We start from the raw sequence: 10,183 nt of genomic DNA, 5'->3' as shown, positions 1-10,183 counted from the left end.
GTTTCTGACAAAACAAAACATTTCATGAAATTTTTCTTTCTCGTGGTATATATTACATGTTCCTAAAAAATCTGTTCAATAAATTCTTTTTAGATGAAGCTCTTCACATTCTCTGATGAGGAGCTGACAATTTGTAAGGCAAATTAAGATAAAAAATGTTCTGGCCTGGTTTGTGTTTACATTTTCCTTGGAAAAACTCCCTCACCACACAGCCCTGTAACAAACTGTCTGGCTGATCGGGGAACCACAGTACCAGGGAAAGCAGACGTGATGTCCTTCTGGACAAAAAACAAAACTAAATTGCTCCTTCCTGTAATAAAGACTTTTGCAGCTGGGGATAATGGGTGGTGGGGGGAACACTATGAATGTAGGGAAACATTTTAGTATTCCATAAAATCCCAAGTTGCTGGGAATGAGTGGTCCTCTCAGAAAGCCATCTTCCAAAGCGGAAGACTGTTGCAATAATGAGTGACTCAGAGTCCCCAGGCAGGTGCAAAGGAGAGCCCTTTATTGCAAAAACCCGGCCTTTTAAAGCACTTAGCTGGTTATCAGTTTATACAGTTTTAAAGCACAACAAACATAACTCAACCAATCACCACACACCACGATGTGAGCATGCAGCATGTTTTTCTACCCCTAATTCAGCTGTGTCTCTTTCCCATAGTCCTTCTCTACTTAGCCAAAGTGACAGGCCTGAGCCATGATTGTACAAAGGCAACAAGGCCTTCATGCAACAGAAGATGACTGTGATTTCTCACACGGTCTATATAGCACATTGCACAATGGTGAACCTTCATCTGGAAATCATTATAATACCAATTGTGACTAATATTACCCAGAACTGTTGTTTTCGAATGACTCAGCTGCTTTCAATCACTCACTGCAGGGATTCTTCACTATGGAGTCAGTGATTTGAGATGAGCCCAGGTAAGGAGCTGCTGCTCACTAAGAACTGCTCAGGAGTCACATTCCAACTCCTGGGAACAAACACCAGAGTTATTCAAATCACCACCATAAACAGTTGTTCCTCTGTCATGTTACAGCTGACAGGGAAAGGCCTGGATACCTCTGGAGCTGGTACCTCAGAAATATCAATCCATCCATATGGCTCGGTGAGCACTGCTTTGGCAGAGCAACGTGGGGATATCAGCACATCTGCTGCCTGGATTACACTTGGTTTAGAAAGAGAAGCACAACTCTCTGTTGATGTATTCATGGGAAATAACACACTGGGAAAAAAAAAAAAAGAACCTTAAAAAAATGCACATTTGCTTTGCTATATCCAGTATGTTCTTGTCTCTTGCCTAAAAGGCCCATCTGGTCTAAAAACATGCAGCACCTATGTAAATTTTTCTGTATTCATGCTTAAAGTGCTAAATATTCTTTATTGTAAAAATTCGTCATAGATAATAAAGGGAATTTAATTTTTAATATGCTTGCCTGTTGATGTACCCCTGACTTCAGTGTACACGCATTTGCTGGGTTCTTCAAGGAAAGGGTTTTCACACAAAGATGGGTGTGCTGGACAGAGGAGAGAAAACAAAAAGATCAAAAAATGGACAAAGGACTATCCCAAACAAGGGATAGGGTTTTTTCAGTGGTGTACTTTTAACTGTCAGAGAAGTGTAGTGGAACATTGTTCTCTAAGATTTGACTTCTTCACTTCAGAATACAAGATTGGGAAAGAATGAACAGATGGTGTTGCAGTCACTGGCATAACACCCTGGGCAGTGGAAACAAACGCCATCCACGCCCTAGTCCGCTATGAGCAGGCCACCAGTGCAAACTTGCCCATTTCCTAGCTGCCTGAAAAAACAGCTTATGATTCAATTATCTGTTTTCAAGATACAGCATGAAATGCTACTGTGATACATATACGGTTTGTATTTTAAGGTCTCAAAGCACTAGAATAAAATACACTTTGAGTTTTCATGATTATGCAGCTGCAGTGATTGCATTGAAAAGAAGATATAAAGTCTGTGAAGTCTGAAGTCTGCCAGAGTACACGAAGATACTGCCCATGGCTGGGAACAGGCTCAGGCCCATGGAGACCTCAGGATCCTCTACAGAACTTTGCTGTAAGTTAATGTGGTCAGCCAGATTCCCACAGTCAGAAACACACCCTTCTCACATGGACTTACAGCTCTTCTGCTGTTTTTAGAAGGAGAATCAACAAGATATTGTCCTGCTCTATTTCTAGCAGAAACAGTTTTCCATTTACTCCTCAGGTAATCCCGTGCAAAGTCAAGTCAATCAAGAGTAGATGAAAGATCTAAAAAGTTGGAAGACCAAGGGTAAAAATCATCCTTTGCATTCTGCTCAACTGAGCTATTCCAATACTACAGGAGGATTTAAATAAATCAACTTAATCGCTCTTCTTATTATCATTGCAATTAATCAAGGCAGCATCACTTTGTTACTCAGTATTTTTGTGACTCTTCACCTTCCTCATTTACTCATCTGTTGTAAATGAAACACAGGTTGGAGAGCTGCCTGTTCTTAAGCATTCTTTGTTATGCAGTCTTCATAATTTCAAGTTTTGAAATGTAAAGTACATGTTAGAATGCAATTAGAATGACAAATGAATCATGAGCAAATCTAATGGCATAAAACAAATTTGAAAGCTTAAACAATTTCCAATTTATACTTATATTGTATATAGCTGATGCAGCTCACCTTGCTAAATGGCACCATTAGCACTTAAACTTCAGAGGAACACCATATGCAGTGAAAGGATATTGATTACTGCACACTGTGGAAGGAAAATGAGAGCTAAGAAAGGTGTGACAGTTCTGGATGAGGTGTGATTGCAATTGCCTTAATCCAGACTGAGAGACTAAGGAGGTCATCCCTGTGTGGCTGGAGCTGTTCCCTCGCTGGTAAGGTATGTACAAACCTAAATCATCCCAGGTTCCTCTGTAAATCCAATACAGACAAGCAAAGAAACGGCACCATTATCTCTCTTCACCTGTTCGTCTCTGAGCAGACTTTCCAGACTCAGCAGGACAAGCGAGGGAATCTTTTGGGCTGCAGGTCTCACATCAGAAAAGGGAGAGGTTTTGGCTTGCTATGCCAAGAAGTCAAAAGTCTTTTCATTTCAAGAGATATTTGAGAAGAGGAATGAAGTAAGGGGTGTGGTATCAGAGAGAGTTAAGTGGAAAGGTGAGAACAAAGGAAGCAGAGAAAATCATTAGATTGCATTAAAAAGAGAGATAAGCCTGTAAAGTGAGTGTTAAACATTAGTTTAGTGCATAAAAAAATTAGTATTCAATCATCTGGGCAAAAGTATGAAAGAGGGAGGAGAAGCAAAGAACAGAATAAACACAGAAAGGAGGACTGAAATATTCATAGGACCAGGATGGGGAGGGAATGAATGCTAAAAAATAGTTCAAGGAAAGCAACCAGGGACTGCACTGCTGAGGTCAGACAGGCAAACACATAGATTTAGCATAGTCTGAGGGGTTTTTTTCTCCTGCTGTAATTAAAAGAAGCTCTTTTTAACAATTACACCGCCAAGCTGTGGCAAAACATAAGTACCTACAAAACTAAGCAGATACAACAGGTCACATGCATGAAACAAAGGACAGTTACAGTCATTTTCAAGCTTTCAGTACACGTGAAAGCACCTGTCAAAGCAAATTTGCTCAGGGGTCAGTAGCAGTGATGAACAAACCTGGCCAAGTTTAGATACAGGTTCTTAACTTTGATGGAGAGCAGAAAAGTGACGCTGTGTATTTTAATGTTTGTGCAGCTCCTGTCCACCCACTTTCAAAAGGTTCTCTTGCTGGCAGAAACCTGCAAACATGCACAGAGTTCGTTTCTCTTCCAAAAGGGAAAAAACAGACAGAAGAAATTACCTGAAAACAAAAAAAACCCCAGATGTATTTGTTAACATGTTCCCTTGGCATAGCAATATTGCACAAATATCCTGCAGGACAGTGTGCAAGCTTCTGGGAACACATTAAACCTTGATTCTCCAAACTTTGCAAGCAACTGCTTAAAGGCAATATCCCTAGCAGCCAACTGAGGCTGAACATCTGGGTGGTGGATGCTCGATTCCTAGGTGGAGCCTGAAGCCAGGGCTGCAGGACGCTGGAGAAATTGCAGATGATATTTGCATGCTCTGCTTCTGTAACGCTCATTCCTGCCCTCGGAGGGGCTGCGTTGTCAGCAGACCGCAAAGGTTGTGTCTGAAGGGGTTTTGAACAAGGACTTCCAGATCAATACCAGAACTCCAATTGGTCCTGTGCATCTTCTGGAGCAAACAAACAAACAAACAAAGCAAGAGAAATCACAAGGACATTTTTTATACAGAGTTTGTATCTAACCTGGGATAAAGAAAACATACAATAAAATTGCACTATGCTTTCCCTTCCTGTGACTTACTCAAACTGTAAACTACTTCTGGTAGAGATCTCATGGCCACAATGCCATGACTGTTTGTCTAACACACAGAAATGCTTCACCTCCATTGTGCAACTAAGCTGTCTTTGAAGAGTTGTGTGCAGGCTCAGAGTTTGGCAAGGAACCTGATGCATTGGCCAAGTGCTTGTGCCCACATAGCTCTGCATCATTAGAAATGGGAATATTTTGCTGCAGAAATAGGAAAGCTGGACAAAGGCAGCTCCTGCTCAAACCATGATTGCTAAATGAAAAATCAAACCCAATTGCCCTTCAGTTCCTGATGGTAGCTGCAGGAAAAACTTTGAAAGAACTGAAGATGTTTTCCAACTTTTGCTACTGCACTCATCTCTGTGCTACAACCCTCTAAGGTTTCTATGATCTTCTTGCCATAACAACAATGCAAAATACCTGACTCATCCCCCATACACAATAAGTATTTAGAGTCCACACCCCATCTGTCCTGATCGCTCTGCTGCCACACAAGCTCATTTCTTCCTAGTCATGACAATAGAGGATGATGAAAAATATGATCAAACATGCAACACCACCAAGCAAATATGATTTTGGAAGTTGGTTATTTTTGTGGTTTTGCTGCAATTTCTTTCAATTTTTGTCATCAATGATGTATAACCTTTGTGGAGATGCGCATGAAAATTCTATATTTTTTTTAATTGCTGCTTTCACTATCAGTTTCTACCACCCTTTTTTCTCCCTCTGCTCTTACATTTGGCTCTGTCACACAACTTTTGCAGAGAAGTGACAACAACCAGCCAGTAATATGGTGACTGCCATACCCTGGAGAGCCTGCAGCCTTACCTGGCAATTATATATGAACAACAATTTGAAGATTCTCAAAGCCACATGAAAAGCAGTGTATATCCCAGGCATGACTTGCTTATTCACTATTAAAAGCATTTCTGCATCTTAGTACCTTGTGCCAACTGAATTATGTCATTTATATAGCAAGCACAAGCCAAAATCTCATAAATGTCACTTCCTAAGCTTCAGATCCGAGAATGCAGATAATCTGAGATGTTCAAAAGGGTTTTGTCATTAACCTTTATGAAAGATGAGATTGGAACCACCTATTTATTCAAAGTTAGCATCATATTTCAGTGCTGTAGTTCACTGTATATGAATTCCTGGAAATATGACTCTACCTGTGCCTGCATGCAAGAGAATTTTTTGTGTAAATGTGAGTGTTTAGGGTTGTTATGGTTCTTTTCACATCTCTTTGTAAATGTCTATTCCTGTTCTGCCCTCTGCGGCCTTCCAGATGTCACCCTTAGGTTCCAGTTGCAGAAATCAGGTGATCTATGAGGACCAGTTTGTCTCCTCCCAGCTTGCGTCCCTTGTGGTATGGAACAGCCAGGACTCTTGATGGCCACCACTTGATGGTTGGCATGACCAAGGCAAAAGAAGGGAGGGCTGCCACTCATTTGGTCTCAAATGAGCTCTTGAACTCATTCGCTGCACAAGCAGAAAACCAGGATTTTGTATAAAGGTTCTCAAAAGTAGGACCTGGAATTTCAACGGAGTTGATTCCATAGGGAATCATTGGTTTTGCTTTTACCTGCTAGGTTTTGTGTTTCTGACAGGGATAGCTGTATCATATGGATTAGGAAGCTTTCAATCTGTGCTTATTTTCTAGTAAACATCTGATTAAACTACTGGGAAAGCCAGGGGGAAAGGATTAATAAAGCTACTTAGTACTGTCAGCTTTCATAATAAGATAAAGGGAATTTCAAGGACCAATGAAATAAAAGAAATGGAAGAAAGATAACATACAAATAGCAAAAGTAGCTGACTGCATATTCACTCAAGTATTGAAGGTATTTTAATGGTGAATTTTGCACCATTGGTTGGCAAATTTGAAGGTTGGATTGACTGACTGATGTTTGCTTGAATCTGAAAAGTCTCAAGGCATTTGTTTAAGTTACTCAGTAGGTTAAACCTTTCCAAGCCCATTAAATAGCACAGAGCAGATCAGCATTTCCCTCTCTCTAATTCAGAGTTTCTGCTCATTGGTCAGCTACAAAGACCAGGTCTCAGCAGGAGGTAAAAGCTCTAAATAATCTTCTCATGTGTGACCCTAATGATGGCAGTACTACCTTTCAAAAGGAATTTGCACACTATCTCTTCTTGTAATGAATTTGATCCTGTTGCCTGTGGCCTTGTTTTAAATGTTTTAAGTCATTATCCAAAGGAGTGTTACACACACCAAGTGAGTTTTACATATCTGCAGCAACATCGTTCATGTTTGGAAGTTTTTCCCTCCACGCCCCCTTTCGGTATGAAAAACTGAATTAATTTACAGCTTCCAAATGAGCCTGATGGACTTTGCACTGTATTTTAGATTGAATTTTCCCAGCAGAAGGTTTGGCCTTCAGTGTTGAATTACTCAAATTTCAATCCAAATATAAGCTCCTGTGTGTTGCTCTGAGTTTACTTTTTTTTTTTTTTTTGCAGGAGACTTCTTTCTACGTTATCTTTATGTGAGTCATTATGAGATTAGTGGCATTTTCTGGGGTTTATGAGAAAATCCCTAGAAAGTTTAACTGCCCTTATAACTTCTCAATGAGATAAAAACCAGCCTGCCTATTATCTTTGTATTGTCTATTCCCTGGCATGACCTTATCTTATGCTGCTACAAGAAAACATTGATTGGCATTATTTCCAAGTCTACTCCTTTCTCAGACCCAAAGAGAAGATCTATAACTTTCAAGTATCCAGTAAAGGTGTGTAGGTAGTAAGGAATACTCTGTGGTGAGATAAGCTCCTCAGTGAAACTTTTCAATAAACTGAGGCTTCACACATAGGTTTTTGATGTGACAGACAGAAAGGGTTTGGCTTTCTGATCTGACTGGAAGACAAAATAAGGCTTGATTCCGAGGAGCAGCTCCTATTTTATGGACTAATCAGAAGCCTTTGGAGTCTGATCAACAAGTTTGGGCTGACGTAGGGCTGCTGATTCTCTAATGCAGTCTGCTTAACACCTCTGAACTTCATTTCAGAAAACAGACTGTATTTGGATGGGTGGGGTGATGTGCTATTTAATCTCCTTCATGTAGATAAAAGGCCTTCTCCCTGGAGTCTGTCTCCTGCGCAGAGAAGTGCTGAGCACTGTCCCAGCACAGCATGGAAATTTCAGGGCTCAGCATGGTGGCAACAGGGGAAGGGAGGAGAGTCTGGCAGAACGCTGACCCAGCCACACAGGACACCTTCTGACAAGGTATCTAAATCTTAGCAATTTGTGAGACCAGCAGAGCCTAGATGAATGGCAGCTGTGAGACTTACAGGAACTCCTTGTAATTCTGCAGCAACAAACCCTTTGGAGAACACATCTGTGAAGGCAGAAGAGACAATGCAATGAAGGAAAGAAGAAAAGCTGAACAAAGAACAGACGTGCCCCTTGTATGAACAGTAGGGAAGGGGAGAGAGTTCTTTCTTTCATATGGGTTTATTCTTCATTTTAAATATGTTGTATTTCCCTCCAGAAGTCCTTCTCCACAGTTTCTTTATATTTCAGCTAGGGAACTGCTCTTTCCACTGGTAGTTCTTCAGGCAAATGAAATCCAGCTGCAGCCTAGATCAGCCCTAGGCTGTGTCTCCACCAGCAATATTCTACTGTCAAAGTAACCAAGCTATTCTTCAGAGGAATTTTCTTTTTGCAGCAAACTTTCCTTCCCCTTGTCTAAAGAATTCCCCAACAGGGAGGGAGAACCATTCCCTGCTTCATGGGACCCTTGCACAAAGGAAAAAGAGGCACAAGAACAGTGAATTTCATTTGTGCCTGTTTTGTAGCCTCAATAAGCTGGCAATCCCTAGTTGTTTTCAGGATGGAACAACCTACTTTTCTCAACTCCTTGTTATGAATTTTGTTTGGAAGCCTTCCCAAAAGAATCTAGGCAGCACAAGACTGAATGTGCCATCTTCACAAGTTCTCTGTTTCACCTATGTCAGTCTGACACGTGAGAAAGGACCCCAATACCATTGCAGAGGGTCACTGGAATAAAAAGGATCCTCACACAGACAGAAAGGTCACACCCTTGTTTCTGACTTCAGGGCTGGGGCCATATTTTGTAAAATATCTTTCCAAACATGCTGCAAGACAATTGGAATTGGCAGGTAAAGAAATGTGAAAATGAAAAAGAAATTACCTCCAGTGAAGAACACATCCCTTTGTGTCTTGGCACTCTTCCCATAGATCTGTTATCGGGTGCTCAGGACTATTCTGTCTGTGTCACTTCTGGAATATTCTCAGTAATGTCAGAGGCATTAACACAGGCAGGGTAAGACACCTTCCATGAATCCTAGGCTAGAAAAAAAGGAAAAATGTTACTTGGAGTTTACAGCTCAAATATAAAAGCAGTTTAAACTAAAACAACTCTTGAAAGGAGGAGAGGAAACTGCCCAGGTTCTTGTGGCCATCACAAGAGCACCTTTTGCACTCACCCAGAATGGCCAGAGCAGTAACTGCATTTCACCTCCCGCAGCATATAATAGCGATTGCTTCTGAAAGAGAGTGGCTTTGTTGGCTCTCTGGTAAGGCATGTTTAACCATGCAAGTGATAACAGAACTGTCTGGAGAGCAGAGAGACTGCTGGATCAGGCAGCTGGTTCTTGCTAGAAAGCCAGACAAGTTTACATTTGGATTGTAAACTTGCTTTTGTTCTTACTTTCCAGGACCTCTATTTATAGAGGAAATGTGGACTCTCTTCTGTCCTCTATACAACCTAAAAAGTTCCCAACACTTCAGTACCACAGTTCACAGTTTGCGTGTGTCAGAAGAGGTGGTGGAGATGGGAGAATGAAATAGCCTTTCCCTCCAATACCTTGTGAGGTTATTCAAATAAGATCACAGGAACAGCAAGAAACATCTTGAAAATAGGTATGCCATTAAAAGAACCCCTAGGTTTCATTTGTGCAGCTTACATCTGAGCGAGCACCACTTCCTTTTGATAACTTCCCTGATATTTGAAAAAAACAACTGTACTATCCTGCAAAAAAAAAATTAAATACAGTACATTTTGTCCAGTAAACATGCAGAACAAAAGCATCATTGCAACAGCACCACTGTTTTCCAAGCCTGAAGTACAGCTGAAGGTTCTTTATCATTCTATCTGTAGTGCTTACAGCTGTGAGAAGCATAACCTGATGAATAAGGATGCGATAACATTACAGAAACCTGCTGATAGCAGAGCAGCTCCTCTGACATCTAATTTATTCCATGTGGCTCAATCACTACTCCTTATTTCTCTGCTGCATAATTTCACAGAATATTCTGAGTTGGAAGGGACCCACAAGGATCATCAAGTCCAACTCTTAAGTGAATAGCCTGTACAGGGATCAAACTTATGACCTTGGTGTTACCAGCACCATGCTCTGACCAGCTGAGCTCATCTCAGGGTTTTATTAAACATTGTACCACAGTTTGCAATCAAAATAAACCAGTTATTAAAAGTCGAAGATTTCACTTGGCACAACAGAAAAAAAATCCAATTTTGTGAAAAGGTTATTGGACTCTCTTTATTTCAACACAAAGTTCACAATTTCACTTTTACCTTCTGAAATTCAGTTGCCATAAGCAGCATCTCTGTTTTTCCTGCTGTATCATATTCTGCTCCCTCCATGCACAGATGACTGACCATACCTGGTGTTCAGACAAGCCCCTGAGTAACATTTCTCTGTAAGAGAATGCTCAGATTCTCACAGTGCTTCTGAACAGGGCAAGGAAAGGTTCCCCTCTCCTCCAGTAGTAAGTTAAATGGCACATTAA

General features: G+C 40.9%; 1 long non-coding RNA gene across 3 annotated transcripts in view; it reads right to left on the bottom strand.

Moving 5' to 3' along the window:
* Nucleotides 1-540: 540 nt before the first annotated feature.
* The window catches only part of LOC138112292 (uncharacterized), an 88,759-nt gene continuing 79,116 nt past the window's right edge, over nucleotides 541-10,183 (bottom strand). For 2 of the 3 annotated variants that reach the window (XR_011151652.1, XR_011151655.1), the window contains 7 exons: nucleotides 8,565-8,722; nucleotides 7,702-7,748; nucleotides 3,674-4,255; nucleotides 2,677-2,752; nucleotides 1,441-1,521; nucleotides 1,067-1,229; nucleotides 541-977 (listed from right to left, as the gene is read on the bottom strand). This is a non-coding gene — a long non-coding RNA (uncharacterized lncRNA). The remainder of the gene's footprint in view (nucleotides 978-1,066; nucleotides 1,230-1,440; nucleotides 1,522-2,676; nucleotides 2,753-3,673; nucleotides 4,256-7,701; nucleotides 7,749-8,564; nucleotides 8,723-10,183) is intronic. The other variant, XR_011151654.1, reaches the window with a different exon arrangement.

The sequence above is a fragment of the Aphelocoma coerulescens genome, chromosome 6 (assembly GCF_041296385.1).
Source record: "Aphelocoma coerulescens isolate FSJ_1873_10779 chromosome 6, UR_Acoe_1.0, whole genome shotgun sequence".
Classification (NCBI taxonomy): Eukaryota; Metazoa; Chordata; class Aves; order Passeriformes; family Corvidae; genus Aphelocoma; species Aphelocoma coerulescens.
The sequence above is the reverse complement of the archived record's forward strand: the minus strand, read 5'-3'. Positions and strand labels throughout refer to the sequence as shown.